Source organism: Limulus polyphemus, unplaced genomic scaffold (genome assembly GCF_000517525.1).
Source record: "Limulus polyphemus unplaced genomic scaffold, Limulus_polyphemus-2.1.2 Scaffold3335, whole genome shotgun sequence".
NCBI lineage: Eukaryota > Metazoa > Arthropoda > Merostomata > Xiphosura > Limulidae > Limulus > Limulus polyphemus.
In genome coordinates this window covers 10,117-24,664 of record NW_013668945.1, presented here as the reverse complement: position 1 = coordinate 24,664, position 14,548 = coordinate 10,117, and the positions used below count along the sequence as shown (strand labels likewise).

Below are 14,548 nucleotides of genomic sequence, written 5' to 3'. Positions count from 1 at the left end.
ATAGAAAGTCAAGGTTTTCATCTATCAAATGATGTATAGTATAACGTTGTGTTCTGAACAGAATATCATCAATTTCACTAACAGTACAAGCAACATTCCCGTGGAAAGTTAACGACTAGCTTGGGTGAATTTGTAACGGCTCTTGTTGCATAGTTAGAAAGCCAGGAAAATTTTGAGAGGTAAGTGAATTTGTCTACTTTTTACATGTTATTAGTCTATATTCTTTGGTGTATTATTTAATTAAATAAAAATTGTTAAGTGCTTTACTATAATGACTAAACAATCAGGCTTAACACTCCTCAACAATGGAGGGCAAAAAAAAGAAGATTGGGTAAGTATTTTATTTCTTGTTTTTCATATTTATTCTTTATTTATTATTATTAAAGTAACTAAAATTTAAAGTACAGATCTTTTTAAGTTTTTAAGACTAGATTAGGTAAAATAAGTAATAATAATAATATAATTAAAATGGTTCACGAGGCACGTACACGAGCATCTCGTGGGTAATGTAATTCTTTAGCGTAACGTGAGCTGCATGTTCCGCTAGTGATTTACAATTTCTAATGGCATGATTAGTAATTAAACATATTTCAAATGGCAATAAAACAATAAAATTTAATTATAAATAGATGTATACTGTTACAAACTTAGAGCTACTTAGGATAAACGAATGTAGTTTCATGTTACAATTTGAAGTCATTCTAGAAAGAAAAAAAGAGTAATTTAGGTTTATTTCAATTGTTTTTGGTGGTTATGAGGTCAGTCGAATTTACCGATCCCATTTTGAGATAGGGTAGAGAAAATAACATATAAACTATAAGGATTTAGTGAAAAAAAATGTTTGAAATGCATTCAGGAGGTATTATGGATTACACACAAAGAAAATTTGAGATTTTTGAGATGAGGAAAAGTACTTTTCATTTTAACACGAAAATGAATTTGCACATGGACTATTCAAAACAAATTCTCAATATATTCTTGGACAAATCTTTATTTTATTTATAATACTTCATTAAGAAATATGAGTTGTTGTATGTGAAAGACTTGTAATATTAACTGAAAGACTGCCAAATTTTGTGAAGATATACCCAATATATTGAGAATTATAAGTATTAAATTTATATCAACTTTAAACAAGTACAAAAGATCACGTGACTTGGGCAAATTGACTAACCCCGTGTTGAGAGAGTTAACTAGTATGCTGTTCGATGATGGTACATTAGCTAATAAGCTAATGGATAATGGTATGTTGTAACGGTGTAAGCTGACATGCCACTACAACCACAGTTCAACAAAAAAATATTTTGTTAAACTCTAACAACACTTGGAATGAAATTTAGCACTTACCAGAAACACAGTTAATAAACTCATGCCTGGCCAGGACTTGATACTAATGTAAATTAACAATAAAGCATAAATATCAACATTAATTATTTCAAATAATTGAATCAGGAAAAAGAACCAGAAGAAGAAAACCTAATTCCAAAAAATAACACTACACAATATTTAGTGACAAACAGCACTAATTCACTATCTCATGACTCAGCTAATGAAGCTTATCCCCTATGACTACATGTCCCACAATCGACATAACCTAACGTCACTGTCATTATTTTTGTTTCCAAAATTAAAAGTAGTGGGTCAAATTGTTTGAAATTTGACTACAACCTTTCTAAAAGTATGTAGTTTCAGAAAAATGAAATATTTAATTTTTGATTTTTTTATACAATTTCTAATAAGAAAGTAATTATTTAATTTTATTTGCACTCGGACACTGAATAGTTGACCTGCTAGGTAATTTTCATTTTGAGTATAAAAATAGTATTTATTATTTTACAGTTTTCACATTTCATTTGCATAATTTCTAGAACCTCCTAAATGAATATCTAAAGTTTTATTGAGGTAAATGTTTATATTTTATTCTCCTTTTTTTTTTACCATGTCACTAACTGTAGCTATTGTCATCAATGTATAGTGCTTTGAAATGTTTAAAATTAAGAAACTTAAATATATACATACCTTTTATCTCTTCATTGAATAATCTTAAAATATCTTCTTTGGGTCATATGTGTAATTTCACATTCCTTTTCAGTTATAATTTATTTTTAATGTTTTATTTTACTTTCCTGTAATTTGGCTTTTATTATTTATGTCAAAATGTATACCAGTGCCTGTGGGCCACTATAACATCATGATTGCCAGAGATGCATTAGCCGCAGGCAAAATGGTTTGCAAATGTCTATTTCTATTAGTGTTCACAAGCAAGGTGTGACAGGTTAACTTAAAAAAATCAGTTAACCTTCCAAGTATGAATTTTAAAACACAAATAAAATATAATTTACTACAATATAAAAGTAAAACCTAAATGCAGTTTAACTGTTTAGCAAACTGACATGTATAAGGCAAGAAAAAATTGTCAAGCTCTAGAGACACCAATCTAAACAATGGACAAGAGGCAGTTCCCTTGTTGTTTCAAAAAGTAATTTATGTACTATGTTTCTTTCTAGCCTGGAGAAATTAAGTGTAGAGTCTGTTCTTTCTCATGGTTATAACCATGCCATTGAAGTCCAGAAAAGACTAATCAAAGACAAAAGTCTAAAGTACTGATAAATGTTGCCCCTGACAAAGCAATCAAAATATCACTTATATGAGGAAATGGATAGCAGTCATATTCTGAGACTTGATTTAACTTCCTGTAGTCCACACAGAACTGAAAATCATTAGTCATCTCCACAACAATAACTACTGGAGAAGACGTGGAGGGTTCAATTAACCCATCATGAAGCATTTCATCCACTTGATCATGTAACACTTGTAATTCGTGGGAGAATAATGATAAGGTTAACTAAACACTGTTGTGGTTACAATACTATGTTCAGACAAATCTGTGACACCAGGTTTATGGTTAAAAATATCTGCATATTTCAACACAAGTTGCTTTAATTGTTCACATTCTTTATGTCTTAAATGTGAATGCTGTACTTCTTCAGTCAGTATCTTTTCAGCCTTGGAGTCATAACTAACAGATGACACATTTAATTCAAGAACATTTGTGAGGAAGTTTAGAATAAAGTCTAATCCAATAAGACACGATACAGCCAAATCTTTAACAATAACAAAATATTGGTCCACAATGCTATTTGTTACCAATAGTTTTGCTTCAAAATATCCTAGCAGTTTACAGTTAGTCATTCCATTTGCAAAACTCATGTTACCTTTACTCCAAGTTTTAAATTGAAGTGCCATATATTTTCGTTTAGTACTGAATAATTTGACCTAGTATCAATACGATCTACTACTTTCACACCATTAATTTTTAGTGTTAGGTGTGGCAGATCTATTTTAGTTGTTATTAAATAGTTAATGGAGGGTTTTGCTCTCAAGGGATTCAAAACCTCCTTTTTTGATCCCTGCTCACATTTCCCAACCCCTGTCCTTTGTTCCTGGTTTACATATTTTAACTTCTTGGGGAAAATGCATAGATTAGTGCCCTGTGTGATTACAAGTATAGCATTGTACAGATCTATTATGGTATTCAGTTATGTTAATCTCTTCAGTATTAAAAGTTTGTTTATTGTCTTGGTGATGCTTGTATATTTTTTGTAAATTTTAGCACATAAGCAATAGATTCAACAAAGTGGCATTCCAAGTATTCTTGTAAAGAAACGTGCAATTCTGATATTATACACTTTACAATTTCTCTTTCAATAGCTTCAGGGTTCAGCAAAAAACAAGTTATTAAACTGTAACAACACTTGGTATTAAAATTTGGCAAGTACCACAGATGCAATTAATAAACATGTACCTGGCAGGACTTGATACTAATATTAATGAATGGTAAAACATTAATATCAATATTAATTATTTCAAGTAATGAAATCAGGAAAAAAAAACAGAAGAATAAAAAATACTAATTCCAAAAACAACCACAACACAATATTCCAAAATCACTTTTCTATGTTACTATGTTCTGGCAGGGTATTTATTCACTGTGTTAGGTCACGAGAGTACATCTCATGTGATCATAAATTTACATAATCCTTTGCTACATTAATAGTATCTGTATGTCACCAGTAGGGAGCTGGTTTCAGTTTCTTAATATATACATATATATATTCAAAATAAAAGTGATCAGCTAGAAGGTGAGTTGGCATTTTAATGTAACTAAAAGTTCATGGATAAACCAAACGATATAAGGAATAATAAAAGAATGATAAACAAAACCATAACCAAAAAAATCTAATTTACTATTTCACATTGTAAGCTACTGGATAATGGTATGTAAGCTAGTAAGCTATTGGATAACGGTACATAAGCTAGTAAGCTATTGGATAATGGTACGTAAGCTAGTAAGCTATTGGATAATGGTACGTAAGCTAGTAAGCCATTGGATAATCATAGGTTAGCTAGTAAGCTATTGGATAATGCCAGGTAAGCTTGTAAGCTTTTTCATAATGGTATGTTACTTAGTAAACTGATCGACAATGATATGTTAGCTAGTATAACCTCAGTTGTTATTTTGAGTGCTGCTCAGAGTACTATAAAGCTGTATACTGATAATAAGTGAATTATATATTGTAATTCACATAAGTAAGCAGAAATCCATATTTTACAAAATGATTGTAAAATGGAGTGATAACTTCACTGTGAATGGTGGAACGAATCCATCTGCATCATTATTGTTGCTCAGTTATGAGAGTGAATTGAATTTAGGAAAGCCAAGGTTCCAGGTAATGAAAAAATATTGATATTATAATTTTTACTGAAAATATAAGAATAGTTGACAAGATCTGGAATATTAAGCTTTTGTTTAATGATGTTGGATATATTATTCTGCCTCTGATATTTGATCTGTAGATAAATGACAGATTGAAACAGTAGAGGAGTTTTTTATTTCTTTTTATCAAAAGATAATTAATTGATGAAAATTAAGCATAAAGGTAAAATGTATTTAAAAAAGGTTTAGAAAGTAATTTTTCAAGATCAATAAAATGAATAAAAAATTAGGAGAAATAGATAACAGAAAGAGGAAAATGACGTCTTTGAAGTTGTTGTGTTGTATCTTTGTCAAATTAAATGTGTTGAGAGCCATTACCAACAGATTAATATACTTGCTTGTATATGTGTCTTTTATGTGTGGTATTTCTTGTGTATGTTCATTTATGTATTTCAACAGTTCAGGCTCTTTTCCTACATTTACTACATGACATTTAGAGTGTAAATGAAGCTTGTTCCTTCTGAGTAGTCTTGTAAACGTATTAGTCTAAAAATACACTTGTTAACCACGAAAGTATTGTATAAAGATGTCAAATACATTTCAGTTATTGTGACTATATGATGGTGACATCACAGGTTTCATAAGACTATTGCTAATAATCTTCAGAGGTTGTATAACACCAATATGTGCTTTATGTATATGGCTAAAGTATCATTGTAATCTTTATTCTGTTGTTCATGAAATTATCATCATGTAAGTTAATTTCTTAAAGTTATTTTATTATGTTCAGTGTAAATAACTATTGATCATCAGATTGATCACTGATAACTTTTATTTGGTTGAATGATGATTTTCATATACAGTTCTTAGGCTTTTTAAACACGCTTTCCTAAATTATATATCCACCAAATTGCTTTTGGATTCAAGACTGTGTCACACAAAAAATTTAAACAAAAGTATTACAGTTTACACTAATTACTGCAGGGATACTTGTACTTTTTGCACTGCAAGTGAGTGATTTCGTGTAACTTTCAAAACATTTAATTGCTCTTTATTATATACTATTTGGATTTTACCAGTGGTGAACAGTATAGAAACAAATCAATAAATACTTTTTGGTTTAAAAGAAAGAAAAAAAAATAGATATGCATCAGGGGTTGAAAATAAAGGGATGTTTAGTTATAAAGCAGATCAGATTCAGTCAGCACATTTACTGGTTGGTGTTTTATATTATCAGCAAATTATGTGAGAGAAACATACCTCCATGGTTTTAAATGTAGCATCTGAAGTACACAATTATTGTAAAGTTGTAGTAGATTTATTATATTGATATCTAGGTAAAGTGAAGTTTATTAAGTGTTGTGTGTGTTTATGTGCCACACCTGAAGCATTTTTATTTCTGCATTAAATCACAAAGTTAATCTAGATTGAACAGTTAAACTGTTAAGAACTCTGTGAGAACTTCTCTTAACAAGTTATGTAACTTAGTTCAATGCCTATAACTAGTGCATGTTCAGTGATGTACAGAATACACAATAAGCTTGTGCATTGTTTAAGTTGAGCTCCTAGATTGTTTAACATTCAGAAACAGTTAAACATTTATTCACTTATCAGCCACCTGTTGCAACAGTGTTGTGTAAACTTTTCTACAAATTTCAGACAATTCAGCATTGTTTTATATATATATTCATATGTGTGTTTACAACAGTGTTGAAGCTGTAAGTATTGTATCTATAACTACTCAGCTACTCAAATGCTTTGTAGCCAACCAAAGTAAGTAAAAATCATAACTCGTTTATTTATTAGGTAAATATATACTCAGCCAAAATAAAAACATGGAATTAGGTAAATACATACTCAGCCAAAATAAAAACATGGAATTAGGTAAATACATACTCAGCCAAAATAAAAACATAGAATTAGGTAAATACATACCCAGCCAAAATAAAAACATAGTATTAGGTAAATACATACTCAGCCAAAATAAAAACATGGAATTAGGTAAATACATACTCAGCCAAAATAAAAACATGGAATTAGGGAAATACATACTCAGCCAAAATAAAAACATAGAATTAGGTAAATACATACCCAGCCAAAATAAAAACATAGTATTAGGTAAATACATACTCAACCAAAATAAAAACATAGAATTAGGTAAATACATACTCAACCAAAATAAAAACATAGTATTAGGTAAATACATACTCAGCCAAAATAAAAACATAGAATTAGGTAAATACATACTCAGCCAAAATAAAAACATAGAATTAGGTAAATACATACTCAGCCAAAATAAAAACATAGAATTAGGTAAATACATACTCAGCCAAAATAAAAACGTAGTATTAGGTAAATACATACTCAGCCAAAATAAAAACATAGTATTAGGTAAATACATACCCAGCCAAAATAAAAACATAGTATTAGGTGAATACATTCTCAACCAAAATAAAAACGTAGTATTAGGTAAATACATACTCAGCCAAAATAAAAACATAGTAGTTTTAGATATTCTTCAAGAAGCATAAATTAAAGTTCAAACAACATAAAAAGTAGAATAACATCAATCTATTTTCTGAAATAAAACTTTTAATAGATATAACTGTCTTACAGACTTTAAGATACTGTTTTTGATGGAAACAAATCTCTTAAGATCTAGACATGTTGTTAGAATGTCTGCAAAAAAGCCACAGCACAACAATTTACTATGGCAACATTTAATTGACACTCATATTGTTGTATTAGCTTAGAAATAATCAGTTACTGGCTGAAGCCATAACTGGATTGCTGTAAATTCCAACTGTGTTGAGTTCATAAAACTTCAGAAAAATTGTTTATGCAAATCAATAGCCCAATCAGATAAAAACACTGAAATCTGATGTTTCTTTTTGTTATTATTTGGTAATGTAATGACATCTAGCTGTTTTTATTAATTTCTTTAAAAAATTGAGTGGAGGGGCAGCCTCTTTCCCTAGATCTGTGCTGCTTATACAGCATTAAAGAATACAGTCATACAATGTAAAAAAAAACAGTCGTTTTACACTACTTAACACTTAAGTAGCCAAAGAGTTCATGGTGGATGCTGCCATCCCATTGCTTTCCTTCTAGTAGTTAGCCTTAGTAGCATTGGCGTAACAAAGACAGAGAGAGTTTGATGATAATATAAATTGAATCCAAGACATTTGAATCACAAGGAACCACCAACCCTTCACAAATTACCACTGTGCTGACCCAAAGCTCAACAGACTATAATTAAAAGAAAAGTTTTAACACTGAAATTAGATTTTGATATCCACAGCATGCAGATCACAGATAGCCCATTTTATAGATTTGTGTTGAACAAAAAACAGACATATGATGATATTTCGATTACTTGGATAGTTGGAATAATCAAATATAGTAATAATCAGAAACCCATATTTCTATTAGTAGGTTATTTTTGTTGACAATCTGTTTAATAATGATTTTTATTAATCAGCTTACATGATATTAATTAATGTAATTGCTGCTCATATGTAATCAATTAAATCACCCAGCTCTGATGCAGCCACAACCCTTCATAACATTTCACTGGAATATAGAGTACTCAAATTTAGTTGACCTTTTGTAAAATATTGTATTTCTGACTTGTGCTTTTCAAACTGTACTTAAATGTGTAGTCATACATATCTTAAATATTTTCCTGTTCATCATTAAGTTAAAGCTGATATGTTACCTTGTATTGTTTCATTGTAGTTGTAGATTTTGTTCCGTACTTGGAAAGTGTAGTAGTTTATGCTTTTTAAATAACTTACATCTTGAAGACATTACAAAAACTTGCAGAATTAATTGTATATTACTAGTTTATAATGATTCATTCCTATAAACTTTATTTGAAGTGCAAGTGTTGATCATAATGAATGATACAACATGCAATTTACAAAAAACGTGATAAATTGACAGCTAGAGTGTTCACTTGATGTGACAGTCGTACTTTTCTTCTTGCAGGTAAACGAAGCTCTGGGTTTGTCAAGATTCCAGAGAGAAAGACCAGTGATCTAATTTAGTGAGTGCATGCACTGGCATATGGCATATGAAAAAATTGTGGCAACATAGAATGATTGCACTGTCTTTATGATTTTCTAATATTAAGTAATTTGTTCTCGCACAGTCATTTCTTAATGTTTCTCATATAACCAATATCAAGTAAAAGGTAGTGAATGAGTTTACCAGAATAACGGGTGAACTTTAGCTATTGCTTCATGAAATTCTAAGGAATATTTTGTTTATTTTATGGTAATATGTTCAGGCCTTTACTGCCCTGTTTAATTCTAACATTCCTTTTTGAAAGACTTTTATGTGATTCTTGTGTTGAGAAAGCTACCTCATCTAGTTTCCAGCACTGTGTGATGACTCTCTACGTAATAGTGAATGCATTTTAGAAATATCCATTTTTCCAACACTATGTGATTACTCTACATAATAGTGAATAAATGTGAGAAACATCCATCTTTCCATAACTGTGTGATAACTTTACATGATGGTGAATGAATCTTAAAAATGTCCCTCTTTCCAGCACTGTGTGATGGCTCTAAATAATGGTGAATAAATCTGAGAAACATCCATCTTTCCATAACTGTGTGATGACTTTACATGATGGTGAATGAATCTTAAAAATGTCCCTCTTTCCAGCACTGTGTGATGGCTCTAAATAATGGTGAATAAATCTGAGAAACATCCATCTTTCCATAACTGTGTGATGACTTTACATGATGGTGAATGAATCTTAAAAATGTCCCTCTTTCCAGCACTGTGTGATGACTATATATAATGGTGAATGGATCTGGGAGAACATATGGAACTTCAAAGGAGCTTTTCAAAAAGCCTTTTAATGCATCAGTTAACATTTGTGTCCATGATTTTTGTATCTACTTACCTATTAGTTATTATTTTTATTGATTTTGACCAGGAAATGTAATGTTAAATTGTCAGTCATAAAAAAACAACAAGGATAGGGATGGTTGAAGCCCAAGAATGACCCATAAAACATGTATGGTTGTGTTCCCTTGCCTGTTTTAATGGATTCACTGATTTTTAACAAACTATGTATCAAGTAAGGAAGCACTTGTAAATTATTATAATTATTATGTATTGAGGAATTATATTTGTATTTTCATACATGTATTCACATTTGTTCTGATGCTATCTTAGCATCTTTCTAGTCATGATTGTTTTTCAGGAGATAAGCCTGTTAAATTAAGAAATGCCAATAAATTCATAGTTTGTAGGTACATTTTGTATATATTGTTGCTATACAGTGTACTTTCCTCTAGAAATGACGTCATGCATCCGGGCAATTATTTCTCTGTCCGCCATCTTTTAGGGCACGCCAAAATGCAACACACATCTCATTATACAAGCTTCGGTAAATGTCGGCGAGGATATTACAATGGTTAATGCCTGTAGTATTGTTTAATGTCACAATAGGTCAGATCGAGATTTAAAAAATCATATCATTCAATTCCCGCAGTTCTGAAAAATCAGGGTGATGAAACCTGTGATTTGTCAGAGAAATAAAGATAATTGTGGACAGTTCGTCTGAATAAAGCAGATTTTGAGGTGTCGAACCATACGAAGATTTGTGGTGACCACTTTATTTCTATCTACAAAGTGGCATCTGAAACGAATATAACATGAGAATTAAAAAATACAATATATACAAAATGATTTACACCTCAAAACATTTTAATGTACAAATGATTCATCGCATTTATTTGAAACAAAAGTTATACTTTCTTCTCAACAAAATGATGTCAAAGCCAACATGTATATCTCACTTTTCATTTTTTTTCATGTTCACACCCCCATCTTCTTGCAGCTGTAGTGACCTTATTAGTATGGGGGTAACATATGTTCTTAATAAGACTTTGTGCTGGCTTATCAAGAGATGGTCTACAAAAGAAAAACTGTAACACATTCTGTCCTAAACCTGTACCACTATTTGCAGCATGTTCTGTCGTAACAGTAAGATTATCACTTATTGGCCTATAGTGTTTTATCAAATCACACCTATCCATATCAAAACAATCTTATTGGCCTATAGTGTTTTATCAAATCACACCTATCCATATCAAAACAATCTAATTGGCCTATAGTGTTTTATCAAATCGCACCTATCCATGTCAAAACAATCCTATTGGCCTACATTGTTTTATCAGATCACACCTATCCATATCAAAACAATCCCATTGGCCTACAGTGTTTTATCAAATCACACCTATCCATATCAAAACAATCTTATTGGCCTACAGTGTTTTATAAAATCACACCTATCCATATCAAAACAATCTTATTGGCCTACAGTGTTTTATAAAATCACACCTATACATATCAAAACAATCTTATTGGCCTACAAACAATGATCATTATCTTGTTCAAGCAAGCGCTTGTCTTTCATCCAACCACAAGTGAAATAATTGTAGGATTCCAGAGATTTATATGCCTTCAAGTTGTTTATTTACCAAATAATTGACTATGTCTGGATATGAAATATTGGGAAACTCCATTCTTTGCTGTTGGCGTGAATCTCATTTGGATCTTCTACCCTCCCCCTCCACAACAACTTTGATTTTTTCTTCGTATCTTTTCCTAGTGAACATGTCTAAAGTGTCGGTATACTTAAATTTTTCTTTATCCTTTGATCCTTTTTCATATTTAGTAGCTATAATCTCCTAGATAAACAAAGCTTAAGGATTCCTGAACGGGAATGACATATAACCAGGGGTGGTCAGAAACTTCCTCTTCTCTTAACCCCACTTCATAAATAGAATTAAGTGGCCGAGGCTTTTAACCCGAGAAAACCCACTTTCACTGCCAGGGCACCGAATGAGATACCCTGACAGTGCCCGGAAAAAACTGTGGAAAAAGATATTGTGTTAGACCATTTGGCTTAAATTTCACACACGTGTGGCTGCAGGTGGTTATCGAAGGCTGGATGGGTAGAGAGATGATCGTTTAGCTTGATTGGGCTGTGATTGATTAGGCGAAAGAACTGCATCTTCCGTAACGGGATGATGCAAGGTGATGTGGAGGCTTCGGTTGGTAGGACTTCTGAAGTTTCGTGTCTTGAAGTGGATATTTTCAATCTTATAGAGTCGGTATCGTGATGGTCTTCGGTCTGGATTCTTCCATCCTTTTTGGCGATTCTGGTCTGTGTTTCTTGATGGGTTAGAAAATGGATGTCATCAGAAGTAGAGGCGTCGCACTTGGTTGATTGAGGTGACACGGTTTGTGTCTGCTGGTTGTTTGAGTACTGTTGTTCGCTTTCAAGGTTACTTTACTGGTGGTAATTAGCTGTTCTGTCTCAAGAGCGGTGTAGCAGCAAGATCAGGATACAGTCGATTGTGATGTGTAGCGGACTTGCAAGATCTGGTTGTGGTGTCGCCGTTTCTTGTGATTGGACGTCTTCTTGGTCTTTCGGCTGTAAAGTAGAAAAAGTAGTACGATAGACCGTGAGTTAGAATGTGTTCTGTGGTTTTAGAATTGGTGACTACTTTGTTGTATCGAGTCGATTGGCCTGTAATTCTTGATTTAATCTGGTGCACTGCGTGGATCGATAAGTCAGGTGTGGCGAGTAGGCTAGACTGGAGGATGTCTTCTGGGCGGTTTACAAGATACGGGTGGGTTGGAGTTCCGTGGGAAACAGAGATAAACTGAATCTTCGGGGGTGAGGGGTTGAATAAAAAATTCCTCCTTGTCTTGGACGGGTCGATAGCGTCGTTGGGTTTGTGTTTCCTTAGGAAAATATTTATCTTTTGTAGAGAGAAATCGTTCGGGATCCCGTCAATAATGGCGGGCGAAGCCGTAGGCAAGAGTTGGGTGGGTTGCCTTCCTGCAGGATAGCTAGCCACTTGGTTAAGGAGCTTGGAGAATACGTCTTTATGGCTCGAAGTTTCGTAAATCTTGCATATGGCGGATCGATAACCTGGATGTTAGTCTATCGGGAACTATCTATAGGCTTTTTCAGTACTTTAACCACAAAATTAATGTAACTCACAACATTCATGATAATATAATGAATAATAAAAGTACAATTTTTGATACTTTAATTACACGTGTGTGTGTATCTCCAACAATCATCTATATAAATATAACGCTTGGGTTTGCCTGTCCGAAACTTTTTTGCAAGCTTCTCGATCAAACGCTACAAATGTGATATCGTTAGAAAGGCCTGTATCCAAAAAGTTTGTATTGCATATTTTTTCAATTCAGAATCACCTTACTTGTGTTTTGCTTAGTCAAACTCTTCAATTCAACGAGTATGGTACAACATAATTGTCATCACTTTTCACACAAACAACACTTAACCTGTGTGTAATGCCCTAAAAAATAAACATTACACTAAATACAATTCCTAATGTCTTTCTCGACTTATTTAGGTCTGAAATGCGCATTTTGTTAAAAACCATATGCTTAGCACTGTGTAAACACGCAATCGGATATTTCTGCATATTCAACTAAGTTTGTCTGCATCACAACTTTACATTTACTTTACTTTGCAATAACTTAGCTTCCACTCGGTTCATAGAGTGTTACAAACACCATTCAGCTACTTTTTAGGCGCGGCATAGCGGCTAATAGAATGGCTCAGAGTTCTATTTTTTCAAGTACAAATTTTCAGCTTATAATTCCGTTATCTCTTGACTGATTTTAGATATAATTATAGTTTTGGACTCAGGAGGTCAAACCCTTTCGAGTGATGTAATTGATCATACCAAAAGTCTCATGGGTTAATTTACTGCCTAAAAGAATTTCAAATATATCTAACAAAAGGGGGGTCTCGTACATAAATTTACTCTAATATTGCCTAAAAGAATTTGAAGTTTCCATCTTGTTTCTTTACTACTGGTTTTATTTTTCGTGTTTGTGAGTTTCTTTGTTTCAACTCTTAAAACCGTGTCATACAGTGAACGCTTATAACGTTTTCATAGTCTGTACACTATTATAAGTACCATTACTTTACTATATTGTTTACGTGTAGTTTTATTAAATAAAGTTACGTCTATGTGAGTTTGTTTGTCTGCCCGCGTAATTTTTTTTTTTTTTTCAAATAGACCAGGATTTGTGGCTTGTGTGGAATGATAGAATAAGGAAAATTCAAGCGAAGGGCATGAAAACTATAGCAAATGTTTTGCGAATCGCGGCTAGTAATAGTATAATGAATAATAAAAGTATAATTTCAGGTACATTGTGTGCATCGATCTTTCCAGACATTCTGGCTGTATAATATAAAGTGTTAATTTCAAAAAGCTGTTCTACGTAATTTTTCAAGTAAGTGTGTTTGTAAAAAGTACCAGAAGTAGATAAGAGAAAGATTATGTACTTCCTTGAATTAAAAAATCTTTCATCTGTCGTACTGCAAATTTATATGACTCTTGCTTATTAATATAAATCCAGTTTTCCAAAAATATTGAAATGCATTCAATCATACTAAATCGTTATGAAAAATAATTTTACAGGAAACACCTTATTGTTAAAACTAAATTTAAGAAAAAACTAACTTAAATTCAAAAACGTCCTTAATCATAAAGTACTAAAAGAAAAACTAAATACAAAATATCACTGTACAAAAGAACAATTTTCATTTGCTCAAAAATGATCTTCGAAAACAATTGGTTCAATCAAACAAAACTGTATTATCTAAAATAATCTTGAAATTTATTTTAAACCAAACAAAACTGTATTATCTAAAATAATCTTGATATTTATTTTAAACCAAACAAAACTACATGCTCATAAAGTGCTGCCAAGAAAAGAATCAATGTGAAATTCCATTTTCAAAAAGTTTTT

General features: G+C 31.8%; 1 protein-coding gene across 1 annotated transcript in view; it reads left to right on the top strand.

Moving 5' to 3' along the window:
* LOC106469170 (BTB/POZ domain-containing protein KCTD9-like) overlaps positions 1-14,114 on the top strand; it is an 80,965-nt gene extending 66,851 nt beyond the window's left edge. Inside the window, exon 12 of the mRNA XM_013929634.2 lies at positions 8,708-14,114. The gene's annotated coding sequence lies outside the window, so the exon portion shown is untranslated. The remainder of the gene's footprint in view (positions 1-8,707) is intronic.
* Positions 14,115-14,548: the final 434 nt, after the last annotated feature.